The 21,546-nt window shown below is 37.7% G+C and overlaps 1 protein-coding gene across 2 annotated transcripts in view; it reads left to right on the top strand.

The window, feature by feature from the left end:
* Window positions 1-21,546, top strand: part of LOC144971455 (uncharacterized) — a 378,626-nt gene that overhangs the window by 206,657 nt on the left and 150,423 nt on the right. Inside the window, exon 1 of one of the 2 annotated variants that reach the window (XM_078912378.1) lies at window positions 20,892-21,280. The exons of the other annotated variant lie outside the window; for it this stretch is intronic. The gene's annotated coding sequence lies outside the window, so the exon portion shown is untranslated. Of the gene's footprint in view, window positions 1-20,891; window positions 21,281-21,546 lie in introns of those variants that run through there. 2 annotated transcript variants of the gene reach the window in all.

Here is a 21,546-nt window from a genome sequence, read left to right as displayed (position 1 = left end):
TTCAGGTCAAAATATTATCCCCAATGACTAAATGAATCTGACAATAATAAAAACTCGTACTCAAATTTCAACAGCCATATCATTACTAAGGCCAATTTTGAGATTGGAAAGATGGTCACCTCCCGATATTTATCATTCTCTCAGGCCCCAAACCCTTCTGCTAATAACAAAGGCAATAAGAAGTACATTACAAAAATTAAAATACTACATTAGGTTTAGAATCGTGTTAAAAGCCCTTTACTTTACTTTATTGGTGTAGCTTTCAATGAGAACACAAATTTGATTTTTTCCCCCACCACAGTCAAAAGTTCGTGGCAGTCTCAACCAGAGAGACCCCATAGAAATTTCTCATAAAGACCAAGGCTAAGGGAAATGTATCTTCAGACTCATTATGACTGGAATGAATTGCAACACACAGGAATTACTTACAGAAACAGAAATACATTCCAATTGAGCATTAGGAAGAAAGTGTAACAACAACTCAGAACTCAGTCATGAATACTCGATATGTATCCACCATCTTCTACTTTCGATTCTGCAGCCATGTTTTGCTTCCGGTAAACTAAAAATAACCCTCCTTGTTTACACAACAGATGTGAATCTAGTTCCGAATTAAAATTAGGAAAATTCGGAAATTCGAACGCTATCAATCCTTAGTACTTCCGAATTAAAATTCGGAAGCTGTCGTGGAAATAAGTTGAATGGTTAAATACACGTATAACTGACACAACAGTAGTGTAAATTAAGTGTTTCAGTACAATGAAAATGGATATTCACTACAAATTCTCTATCTGTACAGCAGTATCTCTTATCACAAGAGTTGTTGGTAGTGAGGTATTAAGAAATATTTAAATAGTTTGGGGAAGCTAGAAAATGTCTGAAAAATAGGAAATCCTAATAATTCTGAAAGATTTACATCCCTGTATAGAATGTGTTTGTTGCTTTTCTGTTTGAGTTAGAAATGTCTGTTTTTGTGTTGGGTGGGTGTGGAGTTTTAGGGAAAATTTTGAAAATGGCTGGTAAGGAGAGGGTTAAGCAATATAATGCATAATTAATATTAATTGCCCCAAACCAGGCGAGATAGCAAAGGCCTGACTGACCGACCCCACAGAGTGTCCAGTCCGTGTCCACAAACAGCGTCCACTGGATGGACTGGACCCCCGGCCTGCTGGACATTCCAGATGACATGACAGAGAGACCATGACGACCCAGGGATTTCATTCTATTTCATGATTGTCATCTCCTTCCTCGTCAAGTTGAATGACACCCATCGAGTCTTGTCGTTTCATTTGGGAAAATTCCCTATAGATAGAATGAAGTTGACGTCACTCAGGTCTTTGTTATTGTTTTTGCCATCCGCGTTTGTTAGTTATTCTCACTTAAATGTATTATCCAGACAATAAAGGTTCGTGGATGCACAGAGTTTTGTGTGTTGGTCTGTTATACTTCCGGATGGCAATGTTATGAGCTTCTTAGCCAAGCGCATACTATCTATAGATAGTATGAAGTTGACGGCACGAGGGTCTTGTTATTTTTTTTTTTTTTTGTTGACATCCACGTTTATGCGTAATTCTCACTAAACTGTATGAACCAGACGATAAAAGTTCATGGTACACATAGTTTTGTGTGTTGGTTGGTACGTTATACTTCCGGATGGCAATAGTGTGATCTTCTTAGCCAAGCGCATACTATATATAATTGGGAATTTACCGCAATAGTCTTCAACAGTCATAACGTCACTTCCTTCCTAATGACGCATGGTAACTTAGTAACACTGGCTCTAAACTATCGGAACAATGGCGGACGCCGTATGAAATATTTCTCCGACGAGCTTAAACGCGTATCCAGAGGGAAAAAAACCCATCAATTTGATCATGTTTTGACTTTTACACATTCTGATCACAAGGCATATGAAAAGGGAATGAAAAGTTATAGCCAGTATGAAGAATAAAAAGTAATGATTTTCTTTGTTTAGAACCAAGATGGCCGCCGTTGCCAGGCGCGTGACATCAGACTACTGAATCCAATTGGTTTAATTATCTTTGATATCGCTTTAAGGTATTTATGTCGCTTCAAAATCTATATAATTCATTCAAAACATTCCATAACGCTATATAAAACAGTCAATCAAAAGTTACAACTGTACCCATCTGAACACGCCCCCCTCCACCCCACACAAACACACACACACACACACACACACACACATATGCACACAAAGATTTGTCAGATTTTATACAAATAATGATTATAGTTCCCCTCAGTGGATAAAGTCAGTCTTTGATCACTTTGCAATTACGATCATTTAAACCACATTAATTCCACCAAAGACAAATCTACCGAACTCTGGAGGGAAAAACAAACAAAACAAAACAAAACAAAAAACACGTTTTTAAATATTTGGCCAGAAAACTCGTCCCATCGGTCAAGATGAACCTCATACATTTCTTGTAATCATAATCATCATCATCATCATCATTATCATCATCATCATCATCATCATCATCATCGTCACCACCAGCTCCACTACTACCACTCCATCATCATCATCATCATCATCATCATTGTCATGGTCTCAAGTGAGTAAAGAGCTACTCGACTATGCATAAAGATATATGTAGAATGAGGCCCCAGAATTTACTAGTTACTATAAATGAAAAACAATTAACGATTTGTTTGCAATGAAATAAAAATAATGATGAAATTTAATTAAAAGAGATAAACAGTGATCGTGGCAGTTACAAATAGAGATATGAATATTTTACGTAACTTATGATAATATGTCAGGTTCGTAAGTTTACGTTTCCAGGCAGTTGATGGGCTTGGATGATCTATTCTTCTGATAACAGGATTGGACTCGTAAAATTTCACTTCCAGGCAATTGGTAAGAAGTTATTGTATAGTCCTTGACAGCGGGCTTGGGTTTGATCCTTGAAGATTATACAATCAAAGTTAAAAGCTCCGGCGTCTTAATGGTGTAGATATAATATCTACAAAGTCCCAAAAGATAAAAATCTTCCAGTATATATATAGGAATAGAGCGACTGGCCGTCCGGCATAGATTGTGGAGAGAAAGTGAGTAGACCTGTAAATTCTCAGTCAATTAACTGAAATCAGTCAATTTGTCAAATTCAAATATTTAAAAAAGGAAAGAAAGAAAGAAAGAAATAAAAAAAGAAAGAATTCACAAATCGTAGTCGAATGACCGTAAAATAATTAGGAGTGTTCCACAGCGCTACGCATAGCTCATGGGGACCGTTTATATTAACGATGTATATATTGCCAAGACAAAGCGACGCCTTTTTATAAAAGGCGTGTCTGAACACTTCCCTTGGTATTTTCACACATCCTTCGTTAAATTATTTTTTCACTTTCCAGTCCGTCGTGATCCCAACTGTAGCCAATTTTAACTGAGCCACCGAGCGATAAATTTCACTGTTTCATCTAAGCCAAAATTGACCACATTTACCCTTCGAGTCTCAAAACTATGATAAAGTAAATTGCGAAAGCCGAAAGTCCGTTATGTAGACATCTTCAAATCGAAAGTTAGGATAGATTGCTACAAGCACATTTCGATTGCCTCACGTTGTAAACAAACTGGTTGACCGTTTCTTCACTGATTGAGTACCTGATCATAAAGAACAATGGTAAGTAGCCTAATTAATTCCCGTGCAAATCAGGACGTTTTCTGCCATTGTTTTGCTCAAGCCCAAGCGAGCTTGCTGTTTTGTGGCGATTTACCTTCATTTCTATTCTTTGAATTTTTCCGCTACGCCTGCCGAAGTTTCTTCTTGATAATTCACTTCTACTTAATAATTCAGTGTATTGGCCTGAAGTCATATTAATTTAATTTTTTTTCTCTGTCATTTACTGATTGAAAATCAAGTTTGCTCATTGCTACATTATTCTAATGTTCTCACAATGGCTGAGCTGTTCGTGGATCGCAATTCAGACTTGTCGAGCATCGATAAAGATGTGAGTCCCGTGAGGAATAAATTCAATTGGTCATGGCTAGAAGTTAAAGATGATAATGGTGATTATTTTTCTTTGTCAAAAAAATTCCAGAGGCAGGAATATGACTTTGATGAAGTCATCTTTACCTATATGAATGCCATGCTTATTTAGCATTCCTTCTACATCAAATTATGACAGTCATACTTCCAGACTTCCAGTAAGAAATAACACCCACTATTTTGATATATTGTATTTATCACTCTCCTCTCCAATGATGCCCTTATTTTTTAAAAAAATAATTGAATCTTCAGTTTGTCGAAGAGTTTCAGTCAATTTTTATAGAGCTCATTTACAGGTCTAAGTGAGTGTCAAATGTTAGACCTATCAGCTTTTATAATAAGTGGCTACGTGACAGAATGTAGAACGAAAAGTATTCACTAATTAGAAATTAATTCGAGGGAAGGCTATAAAAGGAAAGACGATCTAATATTAGAAGGTAAAGTTTATCTAAGCCTACCGAAATATAACTGGAGTGAGATGAATTCAGTTCTTAATAAAATAAAATTTAATAAGATAATTGTGAACAATCTTTACTGTGACAATCATCATCATCATCATCATCATCATCATCATCATCATCATCATCATCATCATCATCATCATCATCATCATCATCATCATCATCATAATCATCATCATCATCATCATCATTATCGTCACCACCAGCTCCACTACTACCACTCCATCATCATCATCATCATCATCATCATCATCATCATCATAATCATCATCATCATCATCATCATTATCGTCACCACCAGCTCCACTACTACCACTCCATCATCATCATCATCATCATCATCATCATCATCATCCATCGTTGTCATCATCTTAGTCATTCATCACCTCTATGCTTTAATATGGACCTAAATTAAAAGTACCTAATTACAAATCCATCTTGATACACCTCTATCATAATACACCGACAAAACACAAAGCAATCATTTAGGCACTGTCGGATAATAAAGATTGAAAAAATGAAACAATGCCGGCCAAACAAAGCAGGGAGAAAAATGCAATGACATAAATATAAAAAATCCCCAAAAAATCACCCTGCCTCGATAGGTGATCGAACCTGAGACCTCTTGATTACCGATCGGTCTAGTATAGTACTTGTACTGTTTTTTCAGATCGACAAAACACAATTTTCTTTCTATTTTGGCCATAGAAATGTGATTTGAAATAATGTCTCCAATTTGTCAAAAATTCTTGAACAAAAAAGCTTCAAATCTCAATTTCAGTACCTTTTTTGTTGTTGATGATTTGATGATCCTCTAAATGTGTGGCTGTGTGGTCTAGTGGTATGACACTCGCTTTCGAATCGGAAGGTCCTGGGTTCGAGCCTCGCTCGGCGCATAGTTAAGTCCTTGGAAAAGACTCTTTACTCACATTCTCTCACCGTACTCAGGTGTAAAATGAGTACCTGACCGTCAACAGCGTTGTCTCGGTCGGAAATAAATTGTAAAATCGTCTAACAAGCGTTGTGTCTCGTTCTACATGTTACGTGTTGCTGTTGGTCAGGGACCCTTTGTAAAGCGCTTTGAGCACGTTTTAGTGGATATTGCGCTATATAAAAGCTCTAGATTTTTCTCTCGATAAATAAGTCTGTATAATATAAAGTAACAGTTTTCTGATCAAAAAAGTTGTTTATTTTAATTTGTATACGACAGACCTGGTTTCGCGGCACAATATTATGTCCATAAATAATGTTAATCTTTCCCGTCTGTCCAAGAAGGGGAGATCAAAACTCCAGAGATTCCATTTATTGCCAATAAATCGTGAGTATGTAAGTGCTCACATCGGGACTTCCAACCAACCAACCCTCTAGCGATAAACACGATGATATTATTTTATAAATACATACCTCCACCTGGACGACGGATTCCCAACACTGACTAAACACCTTTATCATCATTTTGTCCAGAAAATGTTTACTTATCGATTAAGATAATTCGACAAACAGTCTCGAACTAGGATCAGCAAAGAGGCCAAAAACGTATGAAGCAAGTATGAGACTTTTTGAAACATTGGGGGGATATAATTTTATGGATCCAATTTTTTTTTCATACGGCTAAAATCTGAAAAACAAAAACAAAACAAAAACTACAAAACAAACGAAAACGAGTTTTGTCAGTGAACAATTTTACGTGAAGGGTTATTGGTCGATATCAACGATGAGCCCTCCGGTTTATTATGATGAATAATGTCAATAATAAATAAGTACTGGATTTATCTGTGTTCTAATTTTAGAAATACGTCAGATCATCCGTATTTGCGACATGCTTAGAGGTAAAGAAAGTCACTAGACAAATGCTTAGCTTAATAAACTAGATATAACCTTACGGACAAGTTCATGGAGTTGTTTAAAAAATAAAATAAATTTTTTAAATCCCTGGTTAGGTTTCTACCCCCCTCCCCCCCCCCCCTCTCTCTCTCTTCTCTCTCTCTCTCTCTCTCTCTCTCTCTCTCTCTCTCTCTCTCTCTCTCTCTTTCTCTCTCATCCTCCTATCTGATGATCTTGTAGTTGATTCAGTACAGTTTCAACCTTCAATTTCAACACTTTTTATCAGCTTCGTCCTCCTCCGCATCGCGGAATTTTCCTTGAAAATAAATATTTGAGTTTCCGTTTGACGTAATCGGTAATCATAAGTAGGCTAAGAAAACAAATGTCTCCAGCAGGTAGGGCCAGGGCCAGAACCACGAACACAAACACCTTTGTGACAGATGTTAAAGCCAGGGTCCTATGTTGATAGTCTTCGCCTAGATTACCTCCTGTTTGTGTCCGGAGATGATTTGTGACGCGTACACAGTTGACATTTACTCCCCCCCCCCCCCCATCCCGCTCCCCTCTTCTCTCACCCACCAGCCGTCCCCGTCAACACAACATCAGATACTATATTATCTGAGAGATAGATCCATGTCGCTGTCACAATCTTTAATTGTGACAACGTGGTCATCAGGGTGAAGATTTAGAATGAAATCAATTTAAAATATTTTTTTTTAGGTCACTTTACGTGAATCTATTTTGGACTGAACTGTCAAGATGACAACCCTGAATTAGAACAACTTATTTAACACGGGCTCAAACTCCTTCTTTAACAAGTAACTCAAAACAATAACAATGATGATAATATGTGCCATCTCGAAAGACCTCTTCTCCTATTCTTCTTGATGCTTAAAAAAATAGAGCATTTATATAGCGCAATATCCACTAAACGTACTCAAAGCGCTTTACAAGGGGTCACTGGCCAACAGCAACACTTAACATGAAGGACGGGACATGACGCGTGTTAGGCAACATTACAATTTTTTCGGCAGAGATAATGCTGTTAATACAGCCATGTGCTCATTTTAACCTGAGTACGGTGAGAGAAAGTGAATAAAGAGCCAATTTCCACGGCTCTACCATGCGCCGAGCGAGGTCCGAACCCAGGACCTTCCGGTCCAAAAGCGAGTGTCATACCACTAGCCTTTAGGTGAAAACATACCTTTTTTTCTCTTTTTTTTTTCACATCCTTGATTGTAAGCCATGAACTGTTGTTTTAAAAAATAGTATCAGCCCTTGAATGTGTGAAGACAACAAGCTGTAATCAATCCTAGAATCCCCAGACACCCCCCCCCCCCCCCCCCGGGATGACGACATATGTCCACCCAGTTCTCCAGGGACATTAAACCACCCCCACCCCACACCCCCAACCCCCCAGCGTGACTGGAACGGCTCCCTGCTGACCAATGTAGATTAGTCTCTTCTTCAATGACCAAACGCTTTCATTTTGATAAGAATTTTTTTTCCCTTCAATTATCGATGATTTAATCGTTCCTCAAAATTCCAAAAACTCTATAAAGTTTGAGACGATAAAGAAGTCTCAGGTTCAAGATATTTCAACAGCTCTAGGGTCACCGTAACTCGTCAATATTTAACATAGAGCAATTTCTAGTAGGAGTGAAAGACCAGTGTTTTGTCGGTGCGCGTTAGAATTGTCGTGATTTCTGGAGGGTTGGGATTGTGGTGGGTGGGGGGTTGAGTGTTTCTAATTTACCCAATGATCAGATAGCATGTCACGGACAAGTCTGGCATATGATTCCATTCATGGTGTCTGTAAGAGTCAGTGCCAGTCTTTCCTACCCCCCCCCCCCCCACCTCTTTATTAGTAGTTAGTACATGGTATACATTGGTCTCTGAGGAGGTCGAAAAGTAACAGATATTATATTGAGATCGAGACCCAGGCAATTTCTAAGAGTATAAAGAAAGAGCAGCGGGGAAGGAAGTGGTATGTACTTATGGTCGTAAAATTTATTATTATGTATAATAGTAATAATAAACTGGACAAGGTTCTGTCGTACCCCGACAAAACGCCAATTTCAATGTTTGGTCAGAAATCGTTTTCTTCACAATCTGTTCGCTGATTGAAATAACGCCCAACGTGAAATAATAAAGACCTTGGACACGTTGGTGTTCATTGTAATAAAAAAAATAATTGAGATTTTATATAAGGCAATATCCACTAAACGTGCTCAAAGCGCTTTACAAGGGGTCCCTGACCAACAGCAACACGTAACATGTAGAACGAGACATGACGCCTGTTAGGCAACATTACAATTTTTTCTGACATAAACGCTATTAACGGCCAGGTACTCATTTTACACCTGAGTATGGTGAGAGAATGTGAGTAAAGAGCCTTTTCCAAGGACTCAACTATGCGCCGAGCGAGGCTCGAACCCAAGACCGTTCGAATGTCATACCACAAGACCACATAGCCGCACTGTAATCGATGAAGTGAAAGTCGAATCATTCAGAAAATTCGTTTTTCACGTTTACGGCCATGCCCTGCGGAAAGAGCCCTGTAATATAACCAAGCAGGCTCTCGAATGGAACCCACAGGGCAAGAGGAAACGGGGTCGTCCAATACAGACTTGGAGGAGAAGCCTTCACCAAGATTTGTGCGTCTCCAATCTTTCCTGGAGTGAGGCAAAGGTCCGTGCCAATGACAGAAGAAGATGGAAGAGTGCTGTTTAGGCCCTGTGCTCCATAGATAACACGGGTCCTAGTAGTCTTTACTATGCTCCGCCAGGAGCCAAGAGGCAAAAGTCAAGTCAAGTCGCGTTTAAAGCCGTTTTTGTGGTACAATATCAATATGTGTGTTGAAGAATTGGACCTATGGTTAAATAAACCGTCATTCTGCTTGTTGATCACTGGAAGTATTTTTCAATTTCCATTTCTGCTGTGCTTTTCGATCCGCTTCAAGTCGCTTAGTATCATTAATCGGAGGCATTTTCCTGATATGAAAATAAGAAAACATGATTTATAAACTCAGCGCCTCTAAATTTGTAAATTCATTGGGTGCAGACCAACCGATGATGACAAACACACAAATACACACACACACACACACACACAGAACACACACACACACATGCACCCACACACCCGCACACACAACACACACACATGCATACACGCAATATATTATCCCAGCTCATCACCATTCTGATCGGAATAACCCCTGCCAAAGCGCTAACATCGTACGGCAATTCATCAAATTTAAGGGACGGCACAATTCTATTTATAATTACTATCTCGGTGATATTTCTGTCTCTTCCGTTTGTTAAATTAATGGGAGCTATTCATAGCTTGCCATTGCTATCTCTCAGGGCCTTCTAAAATAGTATCTCTTTTGGTCGCCTCGCTATCTCTCAATGTCATACAATTGTCTCCCACTACCAAACTTGTGCTCTGACCACAGAAGTCTACCGTAGTAGAACCTGTGGCTCTGACAAAACAGATTTATTTATCTTTTAAAATTTTGGCCAGAAAATTTTAACTCCAAATGTCCATTGAAAATTATTAACTTGTCAAAAAGTCTCATTCCTGAAAATTCAATAACATTTCAAATGTTAGCCTTTTTGCCAAGGTGATAATCAATTTAACTCATTCAACCCTAACACCGATGTCACAAAGTGACAATGCCAAAGAGTGAGTCGGTGGTCTGCAGAACCTCCGTCCCAGTCAATGGCCTTAAAGGGTTGCTAACGTACAACAAATTGACCAGCCCAACAAACTAATAATCAGAGAATGATAAGTAAATTTTCATATTTCATATAATTTATTAATGCAAATTACTCTCTCACACTCTCTCTTATTCGCACATGTAATGACGAACACTCAATTCACTAGACAGTAACGATGAACGTGGAACAATGAATAAGTCACATAAGTCACAAACAGATTTCACAAGAAGGTGGGGCCCCTTACCTTTACAGAACACATAGAACACAATATGAACTGTCCGTCACAGGTCCGTCAGGGCTTCTTCCTCTTGTCGAGATGATGCAGTCTGTCGTCCTTTCTTTCTACTGTCACAATTTGTACTGTCCAATCTCTCTTTGAATCTAAGGCGTCGGCCTTATAACAATAAAACTAAAATGGCCGGATATGAACAATATTCATATGGTATAATATCGATGGCATCGGCCAAGGATAAGGCGATTAAAATGTTCTGGCTTTGGCCACAAATCAAAAGAAGAAAAGTCTTACATCCAAAATTCACAAGGGTTAAAGTTAATTCATATAATAGTTTCTTTGGCTTTGGCCCCAAATCAACAGGCCCACTAGAATGGGAAAGAAAACAATATTTAATTAACCATAGAAAAACAAAAGCAATAATACTTAAACTAGATCACCTTTACACATATCACAACACTATAAACTTCTCAACACACGTGGTCACTGCCCTACGTGCTTGGCACAAACTATTAAATTAGAAAATCACTAGTATTAATAAACTCATAATATAAGCAGAAAGATTGAATCAAATGAATAATTCCACCAACCACAAGGCCTGTAACAATTAAAATCACAGTTTGATTTTTATAAAATTAAGTACAACTCTTGCAAAACAGCATCGGCTGAACTTTGCATAGAGACTAAAATACGTCCGAATCGTCAGACGGCCAACTGTTGAATGGGAAGGATGAAAGTTTTACAAAAACCATGAAACAGAATTTTAAAAGAGAAGAAATACTTTTTAAAAAAAAGGTCTCTCTTTGTGTGCCCGGAAATGACTCGCGGGAAAATCCACGAACTGTGAAATAGACTTTCCGACCTCAAACTAAAGCCATTAAAACGGTTCTACTCAACACCAGGTCCCTATGTCCCTTTATCTATTCCAGAGAAGTCAACTACAAAAGGACGAATGCGATATGATCATCACATCGGGACATCACGAACTAAGGATAACATTGGGATTAGCGTACACAATAAACTTAATAAAACATTAATAATAACATTTCGTGACAACCGACTATATCCGTAGTTTACCAGGGTTACTTTTACCCCATGCCTATTTATTACATTTTTCCTGAGACAAATTATCGACGTAGTGTCAAAGCTTATGTTTTTAGTTTTTACATGTTAATGGTAGTTGAATAATTTTGAATAGTAACAAAAATCTATAGGATTGAGTGAGTTAATCGTTCGTGTTTAAAAGAAAGTTAATTTTCTGTCCAAATTGTTGTTTTGTCAGAGCAGGGTATAATCGTTCAGTTTGTGTAGTGTATTGAATTGTGAGTGTGTACTCTATCCATTGGTCCAAGTGTATTGAATTGTGAGTTTGTACTCTATCCATTGGTCCAAGTGTATTGAATTGTGAGTGTGTACTCTATCCATTGGTCCAATCTCCTTTCCGTGGTTTCAAATGACCAAAATAATTAACCTTTCCCACGCGCCTTGGCCAGGATAACAGACGGGCTTGATTGATATTGGTCGTGGATCGAGGACTGAAGAGAAAAATACGAAGGTGGATGGAGGTCTCACAAATCAAGGAGAATCCATAATATTCTATGGGTGATCAAGACTTGGTCCTTTTGCTTTTCCAATTGGATTCAACAGTCTGATGTCACGTCCGCCTAGCAACCAGCAGGTTGGTTCTAAACGAAGAAAATCTGCACTTTTTATTCTTCATGCTGGCTAGAACGTTTCCACATGTCATGTATGTGATCAGAATGTATAAATGTCTAAACATAATCAGATTTATAATGTTTTTCTCCTCTGGATACACTTTTATGCTCGTCGGAGAAGTATTATTTTCATAAGGGCGTCCACTATTGTTCCGATACTTAAGAACCAGTTACTAAGTTAATATGCGTCATTACGAGGAAAGTGACGTCACGACTGTTGAACCTTATTCAATAACATTTCGGCGCGATCTACACTATTTTGGGATGGACGTTTTCTTGTATGGATGTCTTCATGGTCGAAAGCTGCCTTGTCTTTGTCCGAAACTGGTATTGACGCCTAACAGGCCGCATTTCTTGTCCTATGCGTTAAATGGACGCTGTTCGATCAACACGAAATAAATCAATCAAAATACAACGCGTTAGTATTGTTGCTGTTGACTGGGCGGCACCTTTTGTAAAAGCGCTTTGAACACGTTTAGTGGATATTGCGCCATATGAATGCTCGGGCTATACTCAAGTTAATTATTTATGAAGGTCAACCGGAAAAAGAGGAACATAAACCATAGCATCGCGGAAGGCATATGACCCGAGTGTTATAAGATTAGTTTAATTCACTACCTTTAACGCCAAATGTCCAAAAAGAGCTTTCTTCAGTGACAAAAGGTCAACTTAAAACGTGGGTGGCCCGACCTGTTTGGGACCTGGAGTTCAGATTCTGTTTCAATAAATGACAATGCGGATAGCAAAACCTTTGGACCTGGAGTTCAGATTCTGTTTCAATAAATGACAGATTGCGGGGATAGCAAAAACATATCGGCTTTCAAGTCAGCTGACGATTCCAAGTAACCCCAGTTTGTACACGAACAGAACACTTTTTTTTTTCATTGACGCCTCGGAACTTTAACTTCGAATATCGATAGATTAAAGCTGTCAAATGTGACAAAACGAAGATTTTAAAGAAATGTCACGTTTGAGACTGACACTGAGGGGAAGGGGAGTGGGGGTAGGAGGAGGAGGGGGGGGGGGTTGTCATTTTAATCAAGCTATATAATTTATTGACGTAAAATGTTTCTGATGAAAATGAATAAAAACATGTTTTGATATAGTGAGTTGGATAAGATGTGTTTAGTCTTCAATCTCTTCAATTTATTGGGGTGACCCTGTTAACAGTTAGAAGTCTTAGTGCGGCTATGTGGTCTTGTGGTATGACACTCGCTTTCGGCTCAGAAGGTCCTGGGTTCGAGCCTCGAGTCCTTGGAAGAAGGCTCATTACTCACATTCTCTCACCGTACTCAGGTGTAAAATGAGTACCTGGCCATTAACAGCTTGTCTCTCTGTCTGAAAAAATTGTAATATCGCCTAACAGGAAGAATGCTCAAAGCTTACCACTAAAACGGTCGTACTCTGGAAAAACACAAGTATTTGAAGATTTGGCCAGAAAACTCGTCCTTTAGATATCGATAGATTTAAATGACCCTCTTCTTGGCAAAAAAAAAAACCTTTCAAACCTGGGACCTCGCAGGGTTTGGAGGACGTGAATTCTAGACAATTTTGTTTTCAAATACGTGTTTGCATGTCAAGATTACGGCAGTTATCTGGTTAAGTATTAAAATATCGTAGGTAATTTCCTAGGACAGGACCATTACAACAAAGTCTAGCCATTACCAACAGCTGCTGTTTAAAAATTTGGCCAGAAAACTCGCCCTTCAAATATCGATCGATTTAAATGACCCTCATCTTGGCAAAAAACTCTCAAACATGGAACTTCTTCTTTTGTGTTTTTGCCAAGGTGGGGGTCATATAAATCGATCAATATTTTGAAGGACGAGTTTTCTGGCCAAATTTTAAAACATGGGTTTTTTATCCAGAGTACGGCAGATATACAGTCTGTCCTAATATACATACGTCTCTGTGACTAATCACTCCGACAACAGTCAAATCACGACATCTCCATCATGAACTGACTAAACATATTTTATCATTTTTATCCGAAAGCTTTGACTTTATACCATAAACTTGTCAATAAGTCTTAGTCCCGAGAATATAAAGACCACTCAGGTTTGAGAATTTTCAAAATAGTCTGGGGGTTGTCTCAATCTTTAATTAATAAATTCAATGTTTCTGTGCCTAGAGAATGGTCTGTTCCCAAAATGAGAAAAATGTTATTTGTCTGTATAGGGCAAATGGTTCAACCTGCCTAACAAAGGCTTATTTGAGAGTCATGAAGTCAGGGAAAGGTAGAGAGGGCGATTAATGAGTTGTGTAATAGATAGATAGGGGTCATCGCCAAATACTGCCATTCCATGAAAAAACACATAATATTGTTTTTAACTTGGTCAGAAAATGTGTAGGGCTATTTCGAGTGCAGGAAATGATATTCGCAAGTTAACGATTCTTTCCCAACCTACAGAGATTGACGGACGTGGAAGAAAACAAAGATCTGTCCCAAGACTCTGGGCACAGATATTCGTTTCATACCACGTCGTTCGTCGCTCGCTTTAGGTAGAGATTGAAGACAAAACACAAATTTTCCAAATCACTCTGTCAAAACGTGTTGGGAGCATTATCTTTAATTTGCTATTATATTTTATGGGGGAAGTTAGTATTAAATTTAGATTGCACCTAGAATCGATACCAGCGAATTTTCTTGGAGGCGAGTACTCAATAACCTATATCGCCCAGTAAAAAAGGCAAAAGAATAAATTTGGATATTTAGATCTTGAATTCTTCAAAGTCTCGGGATCGAGGTCTTAAGACAAGTTTGATATATCTAAATGTTTAAAGCCCAAATGGCAACATGTTTTGTGGGAGTATGGACTTCATGCAGTAAAGCAGCCATTTTATGTTGATGGATTTCGTTTACAGTCATCAGTAGATGAAGACGGTTTTGGATTGTCCACTGACGACAAGAATGATCAGAACATGATGATTATTGTTGTATATACGAGAGTTATCGCAAAATATAAATGTGCATAGAATTAAATAAAAACAGATGATATATATGAATAATTAAATTTAGATTGAAAAGGAATAAAAACTTTACTAAACAAAGTTTACCACCACCTGTTATTATAGAGATCTCTTGTTCAGTTCCCTCGGTATTCTCCAACAATATTCTATTTACTTCAGATCTTATCAACATTTAGAGGGGTACTTACTATATTCAGCTGTCCTCATACCGTATCCATACCTGCCAACCCTTCCGCTTTTGGTGGAATCATTCCTATGTTCACTCTTCCATTTTGTACTTTTCTGCCATTGTCTCTAAAATTCCGATTTACAAAAGTGATTATAATGATATGAATAAAAGAGAGCAAAGAGGTGAAATTCCTATTATTTTTGTCTCAAATTCTTATTTTCAGGCGCCCTGATTCCACTTTTGGAATGTTAAGGGTTGGCAGGTCTGCATATTTTGAGATTTTGAAACTTTCATTTTGTTGATGAAGACAATACAATATGAACATAACTTTATATTTTTCTATTATCCCTGACGGTTTCTGAACAGAAGCAGAATTGACATAAACGTTTAGAATGACGCCAGATATTCAAGTAATGGAGCGATGTGGCCATGGACTGGACTGGTCTGACTGTCAACTCTCACATCCCTGTCCTATTATTGCTGTGACATTCGAAATGGCCTTGTTGTGATCTTATCTACGTGCTTCTGCTGGACCATTAACTTCTCTATTCTCTTTGAACAGAAGTATATGGGTCCGAAGTTTGAGGAAGATGATGATGATAATGATGATGATAATGATGATGATGATGATGATGATGATGATGATGATGATGATGATGATGATCATGATGATGATGATGATCATGATGATGATGATGTGTTTGTGTTTGTTATGCATTGCACTTACCCGGGTTCGAGACCCACAATCGTTTGTTCCCCGAGCAAGTTATTTAGTCCCTATTTTCTTACCTTGGGCATCTGCACCATGGCTGACATTAGGGTTATCTTGGTCATTTTTTTTGAGATATACCTTTAAGGCGAAAATCCTTTTGGGATGAACAGACCTTAATCAGATTGACTTCCGGTCTCTTGTTCCCCCCCCCCCCCCCCACACACACACACACACAGTCCCTCTCTCTCTATATATATCGCCATTTTCTGTTTATTCAACTACCACCCCCACCCCCCCCGCTTCCATGTTCAATCTATGCTATAGCCTAACCATCAATCAGCTATGTTATTTTATAATTACATCTTATAATAACGTGGATATCTCCAAATGCAAATAGGGCAGGGATGGGGGAAAAAGGAGGGGGGGGGGGGGAATCACCATGGCAGTTTTCTTGCCTTACAATGATGTTGGATAGGACCAATAATACAATAGGATCCTGACAAAAGTTAAGTAATATACTCAGTATCAGATGCCATCATTCCTGTGATTGATTCTTTTTTGCCATCCGCGTTATGAGTAATTCTCACTAAACTGTATTAACCAGACTATAAAAGTTCAAGTTTTGTGTCTTGGTCTGTTATACTTCCGGATGGCAAACTTCTTAGCGCATACTATCTATATTTTTTTCGCCATTATATCGGTCCATCATAAAGTACGTACAAGTCCTCCACATCCATTACTTCCATGGAGACGGAGTTTAGCCAGGTTTCGTTTCTGTTGCGTTAAACGAGTAGTAGCAGTTGCTTGCTATCCTTTGGACTTTGACGTACTTTTCGTCAGATCAAACGAAATCAACATTACTGTTTTCCTATCACACTGTGGTGATATTGGACGGACAAAAACTCAGTTAAAAAAGTACTTTCTGTCATATCTGAAAGACACGGCTACCCAATCACAGATGAATGAGGAATTCAGTTATAAATTTCGACTTCACCCAGAATCTGTACCCGTCCCTTTCCGTGTGAAATGAGTTTCCATATCAGCCCATCTCGAAAAAGAATAAATTAGGATATTTAGTGATTGATTAAAGTTAATGCTATAATTTTAAAAAGATGTAAGGAAATTGTCATATTTTACGTATTTTCAAATTGACAATAAATGTTGTTTTTTTTTTCAAATTGATATTTTAGATTTTAAAGTGCCCAGAGCTTGTGTTTTACACGAGAATGAGCGCTGTATAAATGTGTATTGTTATTATTATTATATTATATTATTATTATTATTATTATTATTATTATTATTATATTATTATTATTATTATATTATTATTATTATTATTATATTATATTATTATTATTATTATTATTGAAATGAAAATCCCAGATGCCTTAAAACTTTTAAACGCCAAAGCGAATGGTACTGGTTTCTACAACTTGGCTAATTTCAGCGGCAAAACATAGATAGTCTAAGTTCCGCTTGAATATTCTATTAAAAATGAAAATCAAAATAAAAGAACAATCACAATTTTTTTTTTTTGATGAAGCAAGTGTGCGCTCTCATGAGAACGAATTAATTTGATACAGGTCACATACCATTGAAGTGGAAATAAATATATCTTGAGATCAAAGGTCAGAGTTCGAAGACCTTTCGTAGCATTTCGTCCCAGTGAAAGTCTTACCAATCTCAATTTGCTTTTGACCCTTCAACTCAAACAAGGCCGGGCAGCAAATGTCAACAAACCAACAAGATAACCGATAAATTAAGTTATATCAAGAATGGGATTTCATCGACAGTTTGTTGTTTCGTGGGACAGATAGCTGTGCTTATCGCTGTGGTTTTCTTCACTATAAACAAACAAGGGCCACCACAGCCTTGATATAGATAGTATGCGCTTGGCTAAGAAGCTCATAACATTGCCATCCGGAAGTATAACGGACCAACACACAAAACTGTGTGTATCCATGAACGTTTATAATCAGGTTAATACAGTTCAGTGAGCATTACTCACAAACGCGGATGGCAAAAACAATAACAAAGGCCTGAGTGACGTCATCTGCATACTATCTATACATTTTGTATCCTATAAAACCAGAATGACATTCTTGTATCACACGAAAATACCATCACACGAGCCCACTTAAAATAAGATATTGAGCCACCAAGATACGAAATATTGTTTTTAAAAAGGCATACTCCTGTTGTTAAAATACAATGGATACTTGGATCCACATCAGGTCTTTTTTTTTTAAAACAAATTAATAAAATGGAATGAACGGAATGCTTGATATTTCCAGAATGGTTGAGGAAATCCTTTTTTTTAAATGACTCCCCCTCCCCCTTCAGAAATCTCGAATTCCACAATCGAGCGTACCTTGGCGACGTCAACGCTATCTGGAGTTGGCGCATTGATTACACCCTTCAACGCGATTTGATTGTAACAGGACAGGATGAAGGTCGTGGTCTCAGTCCCCGACAACGGACATAATAATTTTATAATGTGGGCAAAACACACTTTTGTTATATTGTCCAGCAAACTTTTATCTCAAAAATCGATCTGGGCCATAGCCCTACTATAATACTCTTTTAGTACGCCATGATCTGGGCATATTGAAGAACTGTACGTGATGATTAGATTAAAACCAACATCAGACAAGAGTAGAAACAAAAAATAAAATGACACCCGACTTGCACGTAAAAGAGGAATATAAAAAAACAAAAACATCATAAACAAACAATTGAAAGGAGAAAACAAACCCCCACCCACATTTAAAAACAACAACAAACAAAACAAAACAAAATAAAAAACTATCAATAAAACAAACAAACAAACAAACAAACAAACAAACCCCCCCAAAAAACAACACATTAAAAAAAAACAAATAAAAACAAACCTAATTGAGCTAAACGCTGAATGGTCTTGGGTCGTTTCAAGCTCAACGGATGTTGTGTTGTTGTGCAAACCTTGAATGATTTTTTTAATCAAACCTTACATATTGAGCTTTTATTAGCGCAATATCCACTAAATGTGCTCAAAGCGCTTTACAAGAGGTCCCTGGGCAACATCAAAATTTGACATTTTGCACGGGACATGACGCCTGTTCGGCGATGTTACAATTTTTTCGAACAGAGACAACGCTGTTAGCGGTCAGTTACTCATTTTACACCTGGGTACGGTGAGAGAATGTGAGTAAAGAGCCTTCTCAAAGGACTCAACTATGCGCCGAGCGAGGCTGGAACCCAGGACCCTCCGATCCGAAAGCGAGTGTCATACCATTAGACCACATAATAACCGCACATAATTCTTGAAAAAAGTGATTTTTAAAAAATAAAATTATGTTGTAATTCCACCGGTGCTGAAAATGTAAATGGTAGTGCCATTACTCAATAATACGATCTTTTGTTCTTGACCACATTGATGGACTCGAAATAAAGAAATGGATTACTTGGTATAGATGGTTCGAAGATGACGTCACTCAGGCCTTTGTTATTGTTTTTTTTTGCCATCCGCGTTTATGAGTAATTCTCACTAAACTGTATTAACCGGACTATAGAAGTTCATGGTTACACATAGTTTTGTGTGTTGGTCCGTTATACTTCCGGATGGCAATGTTATGAGCCTCTTAGCCAAGCGCATACTACACAAAACTGTGTGTATCCATGAACGTTTATAGTCGGGTTAATACAGTTCAGTGAGCGGATGGCAAATAAAAAAAAAAAATAACAATAGCAAAGACCTGAGTGACGTCATCTTCGAACTATCTATACTTATAAAATCCGTTCCTTATAGGGGGTATCCATTAGCACGTTGTATATAAAGGTGGACAAAGGAGTGTTTGTGTTGGTTGCTAGGCTATCACAAGGTTCTGATTAAATGAGATGGTGGTGGTCGCCTTCCGCCCTGTCCAGGTGGTCTACAGCAAGGTTCTTATCACAAATTCATTCCCCCCCCCCCCCCCCGTCTCCTTTTCAAGTTTACTTATTTTATGATTAATGATAGCAATAAATGGTGTCTATGTCTAGAGAGGTCGTGTTTTTTTTTTTTTTTTTTGTTTTTTTTTTGTTTTTGTTTTTTTTTTTTTTGGTTTGTTTTTTGTTTGTTTTGTTTGTGTGTATTTTATGAAAATTTGTGTACGGGGAGAGAGGGATGGGGTGTAGGAGACGATTTTATATGAGTATATGTGTGTGTGTGTGCGTGAGTGTGTGTTTACATATGTGTGTATGTGTGTGTTTTTGGTAGGAGATCGGGATGGGGGGATAAACTGGGTTGGGTTTTTTTTGCATATGTTCAAAAGATTCTATTTCCAATAACTAACCAATCTTTTAACGTTTATAGATAGTTCGAAGATGACGTCACTCAGGTCTTTGAATGCTCACTGAACTGTATTAACCTATAAACGTTCATGGTTACACACAGTTTTGTGTGTTGGTCCGTTATACTTCCGGATGGCAATGTTGTGAGCTTCAAAGCCAAGCGCATACTATCTATAAAAAAGAACGTCTTATTACTTTCTTTCCGTTTAAAGCAAAAAACAAAACAAAACGAACAAAACAAAAAACAAACACCATCTCTACCATCATCATTACGATCATCAACATCAGAACAGCCCCCCCCCCCCCCCCCTTCCCCCGACGCCAATCGTAACCGTATTATTATTATTATTATTATTATTATTATTATTATTATTATTATTATTATTATTATTATTATTAGTATTTTATTTTTTAAAAAAGGACTACATTTTAAATATCACTTAACACATGACAGTTGGCATCAATTTCCGATTATTATTTTTTTCATTCGGACATAATTATGTAGCGTGCGCAGGTGACCAGTTTCTTGGTAAATCGGGCAGGCAATGTGAAGGCAGCAAGCAGCATTGAACGCTGGGCGGGGGTGAAGCAGGGAGAGTGAATTGAAGTGATAGCAGCAGAAAGGTTACAATCTGCTACGTCACGGCTTGATTCCGCCATTCAATTCAAGTACCGGCTTGTGACCCACGACCGGCCGACTCGCCTCGAGTCTCGAGGCCTATCTTTACCCCTTATCACTCGTCGATGACCGCCCGTTGTACACACACTGACTGCTGACACACACACACACACTCACACACCAGATTTGAGACATGGCTTGCGTGCGTGCGTGCAGTGTAACCAGTGAAATTTAATTTCAAAAATAAATTGTTGAAAATTGAAACCAGCGGATTTGAATTAACTGTCATCAATCACACAGAGAATAGATCATTGTAATTGCTCATATTGCGTGTTTGGATTATCGAAAAGTCTTGGTGTATTCAAGTTGTGTGTTGTTATTTATTTGCCCAAGTCAGTGTAAGGAACGTGTGTGTGAATTTATTCTTCTCGTGTCCAGAGATCAGAGTTGGAAGATTACTTTGTCATTCTCTTTCATTCTGATATATAAGTCATAAGTATAAGACGTTGGAAGAAGAAAAAAAAACGTGGTAAAGTATCGTTTAAGATTTATAGTCATTAATGTTTCTTAGTTGCATTTTATTTCCATTTCAATTACTACTGAAATTTTTTTAAAAAGAAGCAAACCAAACTTACTTACAACTTTCACATCTAACCCTAACACTAACACGGTGCTTAATTTTATTCTCTATTTCACTTTTTATTACATAAGGACTTTTATTTTTTTGGTAAAGAACTTGATTATATTCATGCAGGAATTATGCTGGAAATAGTTGAAAATTATTCTCATAAATTT

This window comes from Berghia stephanieae, chromosome 4, assembly GCF_034508935.2.
Source record: "Berghia stephanieae isolate SIO BIC M18660-M18661 chromosome 4, UCSD_Bste_1.3, whole genome shotgun sequence".
In the NCBI taxonomy this organism is placed as follows: domain Eukaryota; kingdom Metazoa; phylum Mollusca; class Gastropoda; order Nudibranchia; family Aeolidiidae; genus Berghia; species Berghia stephanieae.
Note: the sequence above shows the minus strand (reverse complement) of the source record. Positions and strands in the feature narration are given on the sequence as shown.